At 39.9% G+C, this 11,196-nt stretch overlaps 1 pseudogene; it reads left to right on the forward strand.

The window, feature by feature from the left end:
* The first annotated feature begins 218 nt into the window (after positions 1 to 218).
* LOC124556356 lies at positions 219 to 9,411 on the forward strand (annotated as a pseudogene).
* Positions 9,412 to 11,196: the final 1,785 nt, after the last annotated feature.

Here is an 11,196-nt window from a genome sequence, read left to right on the forward strand (position 1 = left end):
ATCTGTTCTCAAATTATTAAAACTGAATCATGTAGGCAAATATTTATATTGTTCTGTCTCTGGCAGACTCATTGATGGCTTATCGATAAATATTAGTCTGTGAATACTCTCTTAATGTTCGGTGCATACCATTCGTGTCGCAACCTGACACGTCGCTCGGTGTCACAAGATAAAAGCTTCCCACTGACATCAGGCGTGTATTGGAGGAGAGCACAATAATGACTCACGGTATGTTCATTGCTACTCTCTTTATCTGCAACGCACCACATTCAGTTTATCGAGATGGACGAATTTATTGTAATTAAACTATTAGGAAGCGTGCTTTCATCTGTCAGCAGACGCACGTGTTCTAATCTGGCAGATGGCATCTAAAGCTGCGCTCGTCCTCGTCCTTCCAGCGCAACTTCTCGGTTGTCACAGTGACATTTTACAGCTTATTGCCTCTCTACTTCCACTTTCTGCATGTCTCAGTAGAGTGGAGACCACATCAAGCTTTCTGACTTCACAGTAATAAGTCAACTATCCAAAATTAGTAAGTAGAAGAGCTTTCTTCTCACTGTATGACAGAACTTTGGTTTCTCTTGGCATTTCATCGTTGAAACATTTCAGGTAGGTATCTTATTAGAGATTTCCATTTGTTTTAACGCTGTATGTTTCGTAAAGGGTCAGTTTCTTCATTCTATGACGACAATGACCACATCATCGCGGCCAGGATATATATGTTACAAAGCCAACAACAGCCACAGCGGCACAAGTTTATAAGCGTACGAGCTCTGCAGATGATGAAAAGGTTGAAAGAATGCATTATGGGATAAGAGAAATTATTCGGATGGTTAAGCAAGACGAAAATTTAATTGTGATGGGGGACTGGAAATCCACATTACGAATAGAAAAAGAAAGAAAACAGTTGGAGAATATGGAATGGAGCAGGAGTACAAAAGGGGAAGCTGCCTGGGAGAATTCTCCACTGTGTAAATTTAATAATTGCAAAACCTTGGTTTAAGTCTCATGAAGAAGTCTGAATATATGGTAGAAACCTGGGGAAACTGGAAGTTTTCTAGTAAGACAGAGATTCCTAAACTAGTTTTTAAACTGCAAAACGTTTCCAGGGGCAGAGGTGGATTCAGATTAAGACTGAATTAATTGCATAAAGGGAAAAATTTAAGGAGATAAGACCACGATAAAATGAAAAGCTTAAAGTTTGAATGGGTGCATTAACCAACCAATGGCTGAAACAGGGAAAAGTAATACAACTAGAAGACGAGAGGGTAGCTTTGAAAGATAAAATAGTGGAATAGCAGTGGGTGAAACAGGCAATAGACGAAGCTTAGTAGAAATTCGTGGATGAGAGTCAGAATAATGAAGTTAACCGACAAAGCATAAAATATAAAAATTCAGTAAATGAAGCAGGCAGTGGGGAATACTGACGTCAAAATATGCGACTGACAGATAGTGTAGAACTGCAACACAAGAATAGCAAGAGGAAGAATGAAAAGGCGTCGCAGTGTGCCTGAATATGAGGAAGACAGAAAGACCTACCGCACATAGGAAAATAAAACAGTTCCTTGGAGAACCTGTATTAGTGTGAAAAGCTCGTACTGGAAACCACTACTAAGCAAAGAAGGGATACCTGAAAGGAGAAAGGACTATATAAGGGAAACAAACTTGAAGAAAATTTTGTAGGAGGGGAAGGGGAAACAGATAAAAATAAGATGAGAGATACGGTGCTGCTGGAAGTTCTGTTGGTAAAATGGAAATGCCGAGTGGCTAGGGCCTCCCGTCGGGTGCACCGTTCGCCTGGTGCAAGTGTTTCGAGTTGACGCCACTTCGGCGACTTGCGTGTCGATGGGCATGAAATGATGATGATAAGGACAACACTACACCCAGTCCCAGAGCTGAGAAAATCTCTGACCCTGCCGGGAATCGAACCCGGGCCGTTAGGTATAACATTCCACCGCCCTGACCACTTTTTTAAATTTTTTTTATCTCTATTCATTTTGCTCTGAATTGTTCGTTGCGTTTGGTCTGGGCGGACGTCACAGGACATCCGTACAAGTTGATCGTTGATTCCTTTTTTCAGTTTTTTATTACAGAAGCCTTTGACTGAACACGCTGAGCTACCGTGCCGGCTGGCCACTCAACTACCAGGGAAGGATGTTTTGTTAGTGTGCTGAAATAGTTTATTCGAAACAAAGCACGTGATTTGACGACACATTTGCAGCTGTTATGTGAGTCTTGAGAGAAAATGTTATTGCTGTTGTAAAGTGCTATGAAATGCATGGCAGAGGGTATACCCCATTGTACAAGTTACTGAAGATTTTTCCCGTTCCATTCATGTATGGAACGCGAGAAGAATGATTGCTTCAATGTGTCTCTGCGTGCTGTAATTACGAGGGGTTGCTTAAAAGTAATGCCTCCAAATTTTTTTTCAGTTCTCTATATCGGTTGAGGTATTACACGCCATCCATATTACTCAGTCGAATAACTCAAGTTTCCACCTTCTGCCGATAGATGGTTCAGCATTTTTGCATGTAAAACTGCGTTTTGTAACGCAGCTATGTGGCTTTTTTAAGGCAGTTGTCCGCCCGATTCTTAAATATTGTTCGTCTATCTGGGATTCCTATCAAGTAGGACTGATACAGGAGACAGAGAAGATCCAACGGAGAGCGGCGTGTTTCGTCACGGGATCGTTTAGCCACTGATAGAGCGTTACGGAGATGCTAAACAAACTCCACTGGCAGACGTTAAGAAAGAGGCGTTTCGCATCACGGAGAGATTTACTACTGAAATTTCGGGACAGCACTTTTCAGGAGGAGCCGGACAACATATTACTTCCTTCCACATACATCTCGCGTATTGACCACGAAGAGAAAATTCGAGAAATCAGAGTCAATACACAGGCTTACCGTCAATCATTCTTCCCACGCAATATTCGCGAGTGGAACAGGGTTGGAGGGATCAGATTGTGGTACCGAAAGTACCCTCCGTCATACACAACTAGGTGGCTTGCGGAGTATGATGTAGATGTAGATGTATGTCCGTGTTCTGCGAGACACTCAGGAAACTGAAAGCACGAGTTCGAAGAGTATGTCCGCACATGGATCACCTCATCCTTCAGCAAGACAATTCCAGACCACACACGAGCGTTGCGACATCTGCAACAATACGACGCTTTGGGTTCATTGTTATCGATCATCCTACATACAGTCTCGACTCGACTCCACCCAATATTCATCTGTTCCCCTAAACTTCAAGAACGAAGGTAGTGATAAAGCGGTGTAAGCAGAGGTGAGGTTGTGGCTGCGTCAACAAAGTCAGACATGTTACAGTGTCGGTATCAACAAATTGGTAACCCGTTGGCTCGTTAGGAGAAATGTGTTCGTCGCCAGGGTGAGTACGTTGAGAAAGAAGTATCTAGACGTGAAGAATAACGACGTATAATGTTAAAAACGTTTATTTTATTTTCAAATAAAAAATTCGGATGCATCACTTTTCGTTGCACCCTCATAGCCTAATGTTGTTGTTGTTGTGGTCTTCAGTCCTGAGACTGGTTTGATGCAGCTCTCCATGCTATTCTATCCTGTGCAAGCTTCTTCATCTCCCAGTACTTACTGCAACCTACGTCCTGCTGAATCTGCTTAGTGTATTCATCTCTTGGTCTCCCTCTACGATTTTTACCCTCCACACTGACCTCCAATGCTAAATTTGTGATCCCTTGATCCCTCAGATCATGTCCCTTCTTCTTGTCAAGTTGTGCCACAAACTCCTATTCTCCCCAATTCTATTCAATACCTCCTCATTAGTTATGTGATCTACCCATCTAATCTTCAGCGTTCTTCTGTAGCACCACATTTCGAAAGCTTCTATTCTCTTCTTGTCCAAACTATTTATCATCCATGTTTCACTTCCATACATGGCTACACTCCATAAAAATACTTTTAGAAACGACTTCCTGACACTTAAATCTATACTCGATGTTAACAAATTTCTCTTCTTCAGAAACGCTTTCCTTGCCATTGCCAGTCTGCATTTTATATCCTCTCTACTTCGACCATCATGAGTTATTTTGCTCCCCACATAGCAAAACTCCTTTACTACTTTAAGTGTCTCATTTCCTAATCTAATTCCCTCAGCATCACTCGACTTAATTCGACTACATTCCATTATCCTCGATTTGCTTTTGTTGATGTTCATCTTATATCCTCCTTTCAAGACACTGTCCATTCCATTCAACTGCTCTTCCAAGTCCTTTGCTGTCTCTGACAGAATTACAATGTCATCGGCGAACCTCAAGGTTTTTATTTCTTCTCCATGGATTTTAATACTTACTCCGAATTTTGCTAATAGAGGACCGTTTTCAAAAAACTCACTTTTTGCATTTTTTGAAATAGTTGTTTTTCTTAACACATACTGTTCTGCTTCCTATACAAGCCTTTGCAGCCGGCTTAAGCAAATCTTTCTTTATTCACACATTTAAAGAACAGAGAATACAGCACTTTTTTGTAAAACTTGCTCTTGCATATGTGGGGGTATTTTCAAAACTGACTTTACTGATTTGTCGAAGACGTTAAGAAGTATTCCTAAACATATATCCTACAGACAATGTAAATGTGGTCTTTGACATACGACAAATCGATCTCTGCCAGAGCTCTCTATTAATGAAATCTTATAGCACAATAGGCATGGTTCTATAGTCTGTCTGTGGTGATACATCAACCAAAACGTTTTTCAATATATAGGACGAGTAATTCTGTTTTGTTTTACCCAGACATGTTTCAGCACTTTTTCTGCTATCTTCAGTGGGCTATTTTTTATTTTCTTACTGTAAGATTGTTCTTACATACTAACATTTAGCGAAATTTTGATACGTACTATTTCCAATTGTGAATGAATAACCGCTGAAAATATTATACATCGTATGTTCGTCGTTCACAGTTGACATATGTATTAACGACCTGATGCACTGTGTGTTGTTTATAACATTATGTCTAAAGTTCTCGTTATAGCTTAATTGGTAAAAGAGTGCATTTATGTGTAAGTTTACACACCTTACGTGATGCTATTAGACATTTATGTTGGTAGCTAGTTTGCTACACAATCTACAACTTCTCATCTACAAACAGCAAAATGTATTTTTTTTTTCATTTTACTGTTTATTATGCATTTACCAACGGAAATTAGTATATATCACGTTTTTGTGTGTAACTTAAGGCTTTGATGTTGTAGTGCTTTCTCATATTTTGTTGGCGACGTGAATATTCAGATTTCGTGACCTCTGGTCGCTTGATACTGCACTTTCTCCGATTTTTCAGAACATAGGCAGAGTTTTCGCCGCCATTACGTGCTGTTGTGGCTGTGGCTGTGTAGTACTCATTTCTACATCTACATCTACATACATACTGCGCAATCCAACATACGGTGCGTGGCGGAGGTTACCTCGTACCACAACTAGCATCTTCTCTCCCTGTTCCACTCCCAAACAGAAAGAGGGAAAAATAACTGCCTATATGCATTTGTAGGAGCCCTAATCTCTCTTATCTTATTTTTATGGTCTTTCCGCGAAATGTAAGTTGGCGACAGTAAAATTGTACTGCAGTCAGCCTCAAATGCTGGTTCTCTAAATTTCCTCAGTAGCGATTCACGAAAAGGACGCCTCCTTTCCTCTAGAGACTCCCACCCGAGTTCCTGAAGCATTTCCGTAACACTCGCGTGATGATCAAACCTACCAGTAACAAATCTAGCAGCCCGCCTCTGAATTGCTTCTATATCCTCCCTCAATCCGACCTGATAGGGATCCCAAACACTCGAGCAGTACTCAAGAATAGGTCGTATTAGTGTTTTATAAGCGGTTTCCTATACAGATGAACCACATCTTCCCAAAATTCTACCAATGAACCGGGGACGACCATCCGACTTCCACACAACTGCTATTACATGCTTGTCCCACTTCATTTCGCTCTGCAATGTTACACCCAAATATTTAATCGACGTGACTGTGTCAAGCGCACAGTGATGTGTATTCATTTAATACTTTCTCTCCTTGGGATATTGATTTTTGGATATGGTAGTTTTCTTCTATAGCTAATTTTTGGTATAAGCTGCTACTAGTTTTAAGGATGTGTACGTCAGTTTCAGTGTTTGTAGTGTGTTGGTTTTGTGCTATCAGGTAGTCCGCGAATGTTGAGAGTGAGCTATTGCTTTTCAGTGCTCTGAGGTGTTCTGTATAACCTGGTTCTGAAATTCCTGCAAGTTTGACCCACATATACAGATTGACAGCAATTACAAGTAAGTTGGTGCATACCAGACTGGCTGTATTTGTCAGTGTTGGTGATATTTCTTCCAAGCCTGCTTTGCATTTTGTTGTTGGTTCTGTATGCTATGTTCAGGCCATGTTTCCATAGTATATTACACACCCCGTGTGTGACTTTGTTGGTGTAAGACATTATGTGCCATTTGTTGCTTACTTTGTGCTGATTTGTTGTGTGTTGTGTTGTGTTTGTTTGTGTGTGTGTTTCATGGTTATGTGATGTTTGTTTTTGTATCCTGTAGTATTTTGTCTACTCATTTTGCATTATATCCATTCTCCTGTGCAATGTGTTTTCTTGCGTTCATTTCCTGTGTGTAATCATGTTTGTTCATTGGTATTTTGTTCAGTCTGTGTAGTAAATATCTGAAGCTTCTTTGTGAGTTATGGGGTGATTGGATTGGTTATGAATAATAGTACCGGTGATTGTGGGTCTTCTGTAGATTGTTAATTCATGTTTGTTGTTTGTATTGTGTATGGTGAGATCTCAGAAATTAAGTTTTTCATCTGTTTGTGTTTCAATGGTGAACTGTATTTGTGGGTGGATGGAGTTTATGTTGCCATGAAGTTCTTTTCTTTTATCAGAGCCTGTGGTTCATCTATTAAGCAAATTAAGTCATCTACGTACCACGTACCTAAGTTATATTGGAATACATGTCGTTATCATTGCGTTAAATCTGCGTGACTGCCTGTAACTCTCTGACGATATCAGCACTGTTAGCTGAAATCTAAATCTGCAGTAGAAAAGACAGATGATATTACGACCGAAGCTGACCTTCTTTCTGTCCTTTGTGTAGAATTAGATTATTATCCTGCTTCCATCTGTTCTATTTGATTAGTTTTTCCAGTTCTTTGATTTTGTAGAAAACATCAGCCATGGAACTGCATTTCCAACAATTGAATCCTAAGACTGCAAGTAAACTTCAGCAGCTTCAGTTTTCACAGCTGTCTCTCCATGAGAAATTACAGTTCAGAAACGGGGCCGTACAACATATGACTTTCTATCCTCAGCCAGGCATAAGCAAGAGCAAGAAATATATTCGAAATTTTAATTCTAAATAGCAGATTTCCAGCTGTGATGTAAAAATACACTGTTTTGCTTCCCGTGTTTTCAGTTTGAAGCTGATGTAACGAGTAAAGAAAATGATTTTGGAAATATAAACATAAGGATTCAAAAACACTGCAAAGCACGAGCAGTGCAAGAAACACATTACTACTGCAATTCTGATGTAATTCCACTGTCGCTTTTAGGATTCGTAAATATTGAGGGGAAACGTAGTAAAGCTTACAAACTTTGTATCAGTGAGTATAACATTAAGGTTGAAAAAACCGTTGAGCTAAGTACAAATTAATAAATTGCGTTTTCTTTGTGAAAAATTTGAAACTCCTTTACGCGAACATGATGAAGTAGACTATACAGTATATCTAGAGGATTTAGAGGATTAATAAATTCGGATATAAAGGGTCACTTAGAATCGAGTGCAGTCTTAAGAGGTTTTTCCGAGACCACCCAGAATCAGATACTTGAGTTCCTGCTACAAAGATACCATGATGAGATAAGGACAGTTGTGAGAAAAGCTTCCTTTACAGATCTCAATACTGATCATACAACAGATGTTTCGGAACGTACTCAGATGGTCCTTGTTCTACAGTACACTTGGAATAAATGAATATTTAGAAGTTTTGTGGATTCTTTACTCCAGAAAATCAAATGGCACATGGCACATGGCATATCAAAGCGTTTTTAACACATTTAGACATAAAAACAAATAAAAGCAAATTCTCGTAATGCACATTTCATTCTGTTACGCCAATCAACTTAATTTAACTATGAGAAATACAGCACTTATTACACGAAACGCAGTAATATGTTTCTCCAACATTCTGGTGGTTCCGAATTTGTTCTCTAGAAGCATATGGACGTCAGCATTCCACATCCATCCTCCACAATGTGGAACTTCAACTGTGGACCATGAACCTTCATGAAAATTCGCTATCTTTAAAGAAAAAGAAGAATAAAAAGAAAAGAAAACCTGACCAACTGAAATTCAACATCAAATCACTTCAGAAGCAACAGGTATTTTAAAATATCTGAATGATGATTATTTTTGATTTCGGTTATACGGTTAGAGATGTTTCACCACATTTTGCTCATGCTGAAATAATTTGCAAACACATGCAGTCTCGAGAAATTAGTGTATTTAAAGTTCATGAATATTTAACTTGTTTCGTAACTACCATTTTAGAAATAAGACACTGAAAGTACTATGAGAATCCTTTAAACACTCGTGGCAGAAGCTAAGGAAGCTAATTGAAAGATATGATTCCACTAAACGATTAGTAGGTGCTACATTGTTCAACAGTAAGTAAAACTAAAATTGAACTAAACTCCACCCGAAAAGGCCATGAAGGCCCAACCGTACTGACGGGTCGCCGTGTCATCCTCAGCTCACAGGCGTCACTGGATGCGTTATGGAGGGGCATGTGGTCAGCACACCGTCTCACGACCGTATGTCAGTTTACGAGGCCAGAGTCTCTACTTCCTAAACAAGTAGCTCCTTAGTTTTCCTCACAAGGGCTGAGTGCACCCCGCTTGCCAACAGCGTCCGGCAGACCAGACAGTCACCCATCAAAGTGCTACCCCGGGCCGACAGCGCTTAACTTCGGTGATCTGACGAGAACCGGTGTTACCTCTGCGTCAAGGCCATTGGCTCAACAGGAAGTGCTTCACTAATTTCAAGAATAAAGATCCTACAGAAGAGATGGTACTGACTACTAAAATATATCTCATTGCTCACAAAGAAAAGTCTGAAAATGAACTAAAAGTGTTGTCTTGTAGGTCCGATGCTAATCAATATTGCAGATTAACTGACATGCTGAAATTTACTTTGTAAAATAATGTAAATGATGTTCTTAGTGAAATTACAAAACTGACAAAAATTGTCTTGACAGTTTCAGTAAACACTATAAACCTGGAAAGACTAAATTCGCTTGGAGTGCTTTCAATGTAGAAAAATCTTCTCAGTTGTCATCCAAAAATCAAGGAAGGCATTATTGATCTTTTCGCGCAAATTAAAACAAGACGAACGCATTTAATTGTTAAATGAACAAATTAAGTTTGGACGGTAGCAGTTTAGCTTAAAGTAAGTACAAATGTTTGACATGGTTATTTTATAATTTTGTCAAGTTTCTGAATAAATTGTCTTTTATACAGTTTTCAAAAAAGGGTAAACATTTTCTGGAGCAGCACCATCAAATGTTTAAATGTGTGTGAATACCTAAGGGACCAAACTGCTAATGTCACCGGTCCCTAGACTTACACACTGCTTAAACTAACTTACGCTAAGAACAACACACACACCCATGCCCGAGGGAGGAATCGAACCTCCGGCGGGAGGGGCCTCGCAGTCCGTGACAGGAGCAGCACCATCACTAACTTTTACTAAAAGCCGCCACTGTATTGTATGTTAGGGGACATCTTCAGGCTTCAGCGTATTGTCAATTTCATACCGAAGGATAGTGTGGGAGATCAAAAATATAGAGGTATACAAACGCTTGACTATAGCAAGCAGGTTCAATTGAGTGTAATTTCCAGTAATTATGCAAAAGTGGTGAGGTTTGCACAGAATCGACCAGCGTGGTTGGCTGTTTCAGACCACCCTTCGGACAGAAGTCTGTAGTAATAACTAACTGTGTTCCACTGAGCTACTCGATACAGCTCTGTTGTTACAACCATCTCTTGGATGACTTTCAAGAAAATGGGGAACATCGTTGTCGTACAAGACAGTGATCCCATCCGGTACAGTCGCCATCCGTTGTCGAGAGAAACTAATTCAGAAGACTCAACTGAGTATTTCGGTCTGACTTTTCGTTTCACCCGCCTTTTTGGCGCCATTTGAATCACTGGATGAGAATGAGCCATTTACTGACTTAAAGTAAGATGAAAAAAGGTTACTGTTTTTGCTCTGAGTGGCAATGAATGAAAAGAGTATCCAAACGAATCTTAAAACTATTTAGAAAGCTGTGTTGTTTTCTTTATATATAGGTCATCAATAGCACACTTAAACACTTTTTGTCTGTTAAGAGCCATGCGTTGCCGCTGGTTTAAGCACTCTGACATTTTTCGTCCCGGTTGACACTTAACTTTAATTACAAGAAATATCATTAACGCTCGAATATATTTTCTGTGAATTGTCTCCATACTTACGCGGTGAAATGAGAGAAACTTAGATGTTCCAACGGTTAGTAACAATCGTAGTTTGGTCTAGAAAATCACTTCACAGAAAGATTACTCTCTACTCAGAACCATAGCGTAAAAGGTACTGATACGTTTGGACGTCAGAAAGTAAGCTACATGTCTTAGCGCATAAAGACTATTGCACAACAAGAACGGCGCATTGTTATAGACAAGTACATGATCTGGGTTGCTTGAAAACACATTTGTGCTTGGTAAGAATAACAGGTAATCACTGTGTGGGAGTTAAATTGCACGGCAATTGAGAATGCACTCCATGGTTCAAGTACTTGGGACAGTAAGATTATTGCGGGCAAAATCTCTATAATGGACACAGGTCAACCGTGAAATTCATGGGATATGTGGACCTAATACTACGTCGCAACCAGCCGTAGGCAAATGGTGCCAACAAATTTACCAAGGTGGGGCAGACGTAAGACATACTGAATGGGAAGGAAAGAATATCTTTCTGTCTTTTCGGGAAAGTTAAAGAGCGTCTGGAAAATGGCAGGGGATGGGGGATGAAAGAGATTTTCAAACCATGATATTCACACAGCGTTTCTCGAACGGATCCGTGGCCAAGGAGCGGATTTCGAGAAACTGAACGAGTGGCGGAACGGTCCAACTATTGTTTACAAGGACTTGGTGACTATGCTGA

Source organism: Schistocerca americana, chromosome X (genome assembly GCF_021461395.2).
Source record: "Schistocerca americana isolate TAMUIC-IGC-003095 chromosome X, iqSchAmer2.1, whole genome shotgun sequence".
In the NCBI taxonomy this organism is placed as follows: Eukaryota; Metazoa; Arthropoda; class Insecta; order Orthoptera; family Acrididae; genus Schistocerca; species Schistocerca americana.